We start from the raw sequence: 5,811 nt of genomic DNA, 5'->3' as shown, positions 1-5,811 counted from the left end.
ACACACACACACACACACACACACACACACACACACACACAGACGCATATTATATTAACATCTAAACGTACATGTTTGAGTTTGTATAAGTATGTGTAGAGATACCACTGTTATTTGCATCTCAAATTTTGTACAGATAATTTAGAGAAATGTTCACGACGAGAGAGAGAGGAAAAAGAAAGAGAAAATGGGAGAAAAAAAGACAGACAGATAGACGACAGAGACAGAGAGGTGGGAGAGAGTATATGCGAGGAGCGAAACGTCAAAGATATTTACCTAGAACTCTCTCTTGTTTACCAATAGACCGTATTAGAGTGACAAATTAATGAACAGCTTTATTGATTGGATAAACAATTAAATGATGACTTAGTTCTTCTTGTCATACCTCTGACCTAGAAGAATAGTAAAGAGTTGGAATCCCGCAGCCAATATTCATCCATTACCTGCTGATCAGAATAATTCCAAATATTAGGATCTAATGGCATTTATCACATGGAGGCTGCTATTGAAATTCATACCTACTGCACACAAGTCATGCACTGTCAGATGGAATATTGTATGTTCTACCAGTTAGATTATTCCATCTCTTTTTCCCAGAAATATACCAATCTTGGTTGACTGTCGACAGAAGGATGCTCGAACAATATATTTCTGATATCATTGATTATTTGAATAATACAATATAATTGAATAGCAGAAACGGTAACTCACTAATGTCTATCAATTACTCTACTTTCAGATTTTAAATCCCATCAGGCTAAAATTCGCCTTTTATCTCTCTGGGATCAATAAAATAAATTCAAGTCATATACCGGTATCGATTCAATCGACCGAACTCCTTCCCTATAAATTAGTGTCACTAGCAAAGTAAGGAATAAATATTGGAATAGTGAAAGTGCTGGACTTCCACAAACGGCTGAGTAGTGGTCTTAATGTCTTGTGATATTAATTATGCCACCTCTCCGCTCTCACTCGTTAACTTTAGTCATGTACTAGGCATGTATTGAGGTCAAATATATTTCCAATACTGCTCCTGCTATTTCAGTCTTATAAAGAAGCATAGTTAGAACAGAGAATATTGATATTTAATTCACGAGAAGCCCTTCTCTTGTGAATACATGCATACACCAATGACATTATTTCTAATATATAATAAAGCAGTGAGCTGACAAAATCGGTAGAATGCCAGACAAAGTGCGTAGCGGCATTTCGTCCGTTCTGAGTTCCAAATCTGCCGGTATCGACTTGGTGTCGATGAAATAAGTACCAGATGAGCGCTGGGGTCGATGTATTCGACTAACTTCCTCTACCAAAATATAAAGCCTTGGGCCTAGGTAGAATATGTATTTAGGCAGGGAGCCGGCAGAATCGTTAGAACGCTAGAGAAAATGCTCGATAGCCTTTCTTTCAACGCTTTACGCTCTGAGTTCAAATACCACCGAGGTCAACTTTGCCTTTGGTTTTTTTTTCGGGGTCCCACTCAAATACTGGGATCAATGCAATCGAATTGCGCCAACCCTCAAAAGTGCTGGCTTTGAGCCAAAATCTAAAACCATATATCAAGGCAGCGAGCTGGTTGAATCGTCACCACGACGGACAAAATTCTTAGTAGCATTTCGTCCATCTTTACGCCCTCAGTTCAAATATCCTGAGGTTGATTTTGGCTTTTGTCCCTTTGGGATCAATAAAATAAGTACAAGTCACGTACTTAAGTCGATGAAATTGACAACCAAATTTGAGTCCTTGTGCCTATAAGTATCAAGTTTTATTTTTAATATGTATTTCAAATAATTACACAAAAGAGATTATTCTTTAGCATATTTTTACAATTATCGTAACGAACAGCGATGATTTTTTTAGTCTTTTATTAAATTTATATAGATGGATTTCATTTATCACACACAATTCTTTCCTTTGTTTGAAAATTGCAGATGCGTTCTTGGGCTGGTCATGCTGGCGTAATTAATGTTCTTAACTTTCTAATAGTCAACCATTTATTAGAGTCAATATCATGTCTTTGTTACTCATTAATGTTTAGCTCTAACAGTGTGCTGAAAAGACAGAAACGGCAAAGAAAATGCGATGTTGTATTTCGTTAACCCTTTCGCATTCAGAATACTCGGTCAAATGTGATTCTATTTATTGACATAATTATGAATTAAAAATACATGATCTAATAGCATCGATATTTCGATGGTGTGATTGTTTATTTTCGGAATGACATTGCGGGGTAGGTATGAGAGGCCAGGTCTGGCTATTTTGAACATAAAACAATGTAGAATATTTGGGCCAGATATGGACCATTTAAATGCTAAATGTTAAAATCTGAATTCGTTTTCTGCCAAACGAAATACGCCAGAGATCGATATTTTCTTTACATTTTTTCTTTTGTCGTATTTGTGGCTTTTCCTATTATGAACGGCAGATGAGTGCTACACAGTTTCTCGCTGAATAATCAGAAAGGTGATTTTCTTTCTTTGGGGACGGGGATCAAATGTATGTGCTGCACATTAACGCATATGCACTATCAAATCGTCATTGCCTTTACTGGTGCACAGTGTGCCACGTGTCAGATATAGAAGCGACCGAAGAGTATCGTGAAACGAAGTGTTTTGCCCAAGAACACAAAACAACTCCTACTCCAGGAATCGAAAGTACGACCATACAATTTTGAGTGAAAACCCCTAACTATTTAGCCATGTGGTGAAATCGATATAATAAGTACAATACACTAATGATAATTAAGTAAAGCATGACAATAACCCCGTCTGTAAATCTGTGGCTTAGTGCCAAAGTCAGCTCAAAATATCACTCGTTAATTTTAGTGTAATGGCTGTGTGCAGCATTGAACTATACCACGTACAATAGTACCTAATTATAGCTAGCTAGGTGGACTATTCCTATAGTTGCTAAGTAGCCACTGCAATTCCCTGCAATAGTAATGACAGGATATGATCATTTGATTTTTCAGGTACCTAATTAGCTGTCATAATTAGCTAGGTGCATCTGACACAATTGAAATTTCTGTTGAATGAATTTTGTTCTCTCACTTTAATATTTAATGGCATTATCTACCGGCCGCCTATCAAATGATGATTGTGGTATTGCAGCCTTTCCTAATAAGGGAAATAAGAAGAAATAAGTGGAATTTAGCGTCTAGGGTTCGAGCTGCGTTCAACAAAATAAATGTTGCTTTAATTAATATAAATAGATTTATCTCAAGGAGAATCGTTAGTATCTCTTACTTTTGGATATTCATAATCGTCGCCTTTCAATAACACTCGAAGATGTTTAAGGTAGCAGATTTTATTGATAAGAGATGAGAGGTATTAGTCTTTATTATTTAGTATAGATATAATATTTTTAAAAAAGCATATACGTAATAAAAGAAAGAGAACGATCAAACGATCGAGAGATAGACAAACAGATATAGATAGATAGATAGATAGATAGATAGATAGGCCGTAAGGAAGCAAAACAGATAAGATACATAGATAAATAAATGCAAACATACAAAGAAAAAATGTTTGAAACGGAAAGCGATATCGACATTATGTCTGAGGCGGCGTGTCAATTTTAATTTGAAGTAGATTTTCGGATTAATCTCTCAGCATATTGTTTCGTACAATAAAAAAAAAAAGTTGAATGACAAAGCTTTTAAAGTGAGATTTTTCTTATAAAATAACCAGTGGCAATCAGAAGATGGCTACTATTGTTCAACTATAAACGGATATATTCTTCTTATAAATATTCCTGGCTGCTTAAACATTGAAGATTATTATTCCGGTATAAGAATCAACTGCTATCATATACCAGTTCAATATTTTAAACCGATTTTTTTTTTTTAAGAAATAATGAGTTGCTATGCTGAAAATTGGCCAAAACCTAGTTATAGGTTTTATCTGTTTTCCAGGTTAATCTAGTCCAGTTGTTTCCAAATTTTTTTTTTTAATTTTATTTTATTTTTGTTGTTGTTTTTGTTTTTCTTTTGTAGCTCAGTAACACTTTTCTTTTGAATGGGGTTTTGCAAGTGTTTCTTCTTTATGGTTTGCGAAAGAAAAACAACCACATACAAAAAGTAACTCATATTGCACGGTGGTTCATTATGCATACTTTTGTTAATAGTATCCCATTCATTATATGTACTTCTCTGTGTTTGGGTTTTTTTTTTTTTCGTAAGATTATTGCGCGAACAAGTACCTCCTACGTTCGATCTTTATGGAGATTTAACAAAAGAAGGCGATAACACATATAATTCCTTCTACAATAGGTACAAGGCTTGAAATTTTAGTAGAAGGGTCTAGTCGATTACATAGACTCCAGTGCGTGACTGATACTTATTTTATCAACCTCGACGGAATTTGAAGGCAAAACCTAAAGAAGGACGAATTGCCACTAAGCACTTTGTCTGGCGTGCTAAAGATTTCATCAGCTAGCCACCTTAAGGACTTGAATAATGAAAATACATTGGGTCTCCGCGCATCACAATTCATGATTCTTTTAACACATTAGATAATTCCCAACTCTTCTACTTTATCTTTTATTTTGTACTCGTTTCGGTCAGCAGACTTTGCTCATGCTGGGGCGCTATTAGATCGAAGAATTTTAGTTGAATGAATCGACTACAGTAATTACTTTTTTCAGTCTGGTACTTATTCTATCGGTTGTTTTACCGAACCTCTAATAAACAAGGACGTAAACGCACCAACACCGGTTGTCAAGGCGTGGGCGGGGACACAGACACAAGCACACACATATATACACGACATGTTTCTTTCAGTTTCCGGCTACCATATCCAATCACAAGGCTTCGGTCGACCCAAAACTATAGCAGAAGACACTTGCTTAAGGAGCCACGCAGTGTGATTGAACCCGGAAGCATGTGGTTGGGAAGTAAATTTCTTACCACACAGTCATGCCTGTACCTTATTGTTATGTTTTATAGACATTTGAAAATATTGAGGGTACAAGTTTCATCGAAATTTGCCGCTCCCTTAGGGCTCATAACGCCTCTAAGAGATGCTATCACTCAGGTTTAGAAACATCTATCTAGCTAATATATCTGATTTTAAACATTTAGGAACGAATGTCTAGTATTACTCTGAAAGGGTTAACGTTATAAGAGTGAAAAGCAAATAGGATTTTGGTTGTAAAAGTTTTTTGAAGCTGTTTTTATATTCTTTGAATTACTTTTATCCACTCAGATAGGCTCATTAAATTTTCTCTATCAATTATATTTATAGCTCTCGTCAAGTATTCATGCAACTTTTAGTTGTTGTTATAGATAAAACTTTCCATTTTACCAGTGGGACAATTAGACATTGGCATGTGTCAAGTTTGATGAATATACACCTTAATGATTCGCAAACAGGTGAGATCGAAGTCTGTGAGTGATCAGTAATTAGATGTTTCCTGTAGTCATTGTACTGTTTCTATGGCAACAAATACGACACAACGATAACAACATCGACAAAGAAAATGATATCTATCGACTAATCAATTATTTAGAAGCAGGGTTTGTTTCAGACTAGTCGCCGACATGAAGAATTAGCATATATATCGGAAAAGAGGCGAAGACAGGTATGTGTTTGACTGTTTCAGAGCATATCATTGTATGTAGGTTATCCATTTCTAACTACCTCCACACTTTCTCTGTCTGTCTGTCTGTCTGTCTGTCTCTCTCTGTCTCTCTCTCTCTCTCTCTCTCTCCCTCTCTCTCTTTCTCTCATTCACTCTCGTTTGTCGTGTATGTTCTGAACGTATGCGCACAAGTTTGTGTAGGTATATCTATATATATATATATATATATAT

At 35.7% G+C, this 5,811-nt stretch overlaps 1 protein-coding gene across 6 annotated transcripts in view; it reads right to left on the bottom strand.

Annotated features, from left to right (window-relative positions):
• LOC106884261 (inactive histone-lysine N-methyltransferase 2E) overlaps window positions 1-5,811 on the bottom strand; it is a 514,331-nt gene that overhangs the window by 391,639 nt on the left and 116,881 nt on the right. Inside the window, exon 1 of one of the 6 annotated variants that reach the window (XM_052966078.1) lies at window positions 277-407. The exons of the other annotated variants lie outside the window; for them this stretch is intronic. The gene's annotated coding sequence lies outside the window, so the exon portion shown is untranslated. Of the gene's footprint in view, window positions 1-276; window positions 408-5,811 lie in introns of those variants that run through there. 6 annotated transcript variants of the gene reach the window in all.

Source organism: Octopus bimaculoides, chromosome 3 (assembly GCF_001194135.2).
Source record: "Octopus bimaculoides isolate UCB-OBI-ISO-001 chromosome 3, ASM119413v2, whole genome shotgun sequence".
In the NCBI taxonomy this organism is placed as follows: Eukaryota; Metazoa; Mollusca; class Cephalopoda; order Octopoda; family Octopodidae; genus Octopus; species Octopus bimaculoides.
This window is presented reverse-complemented; position numbering and strand designations above follow the sequence as displayed.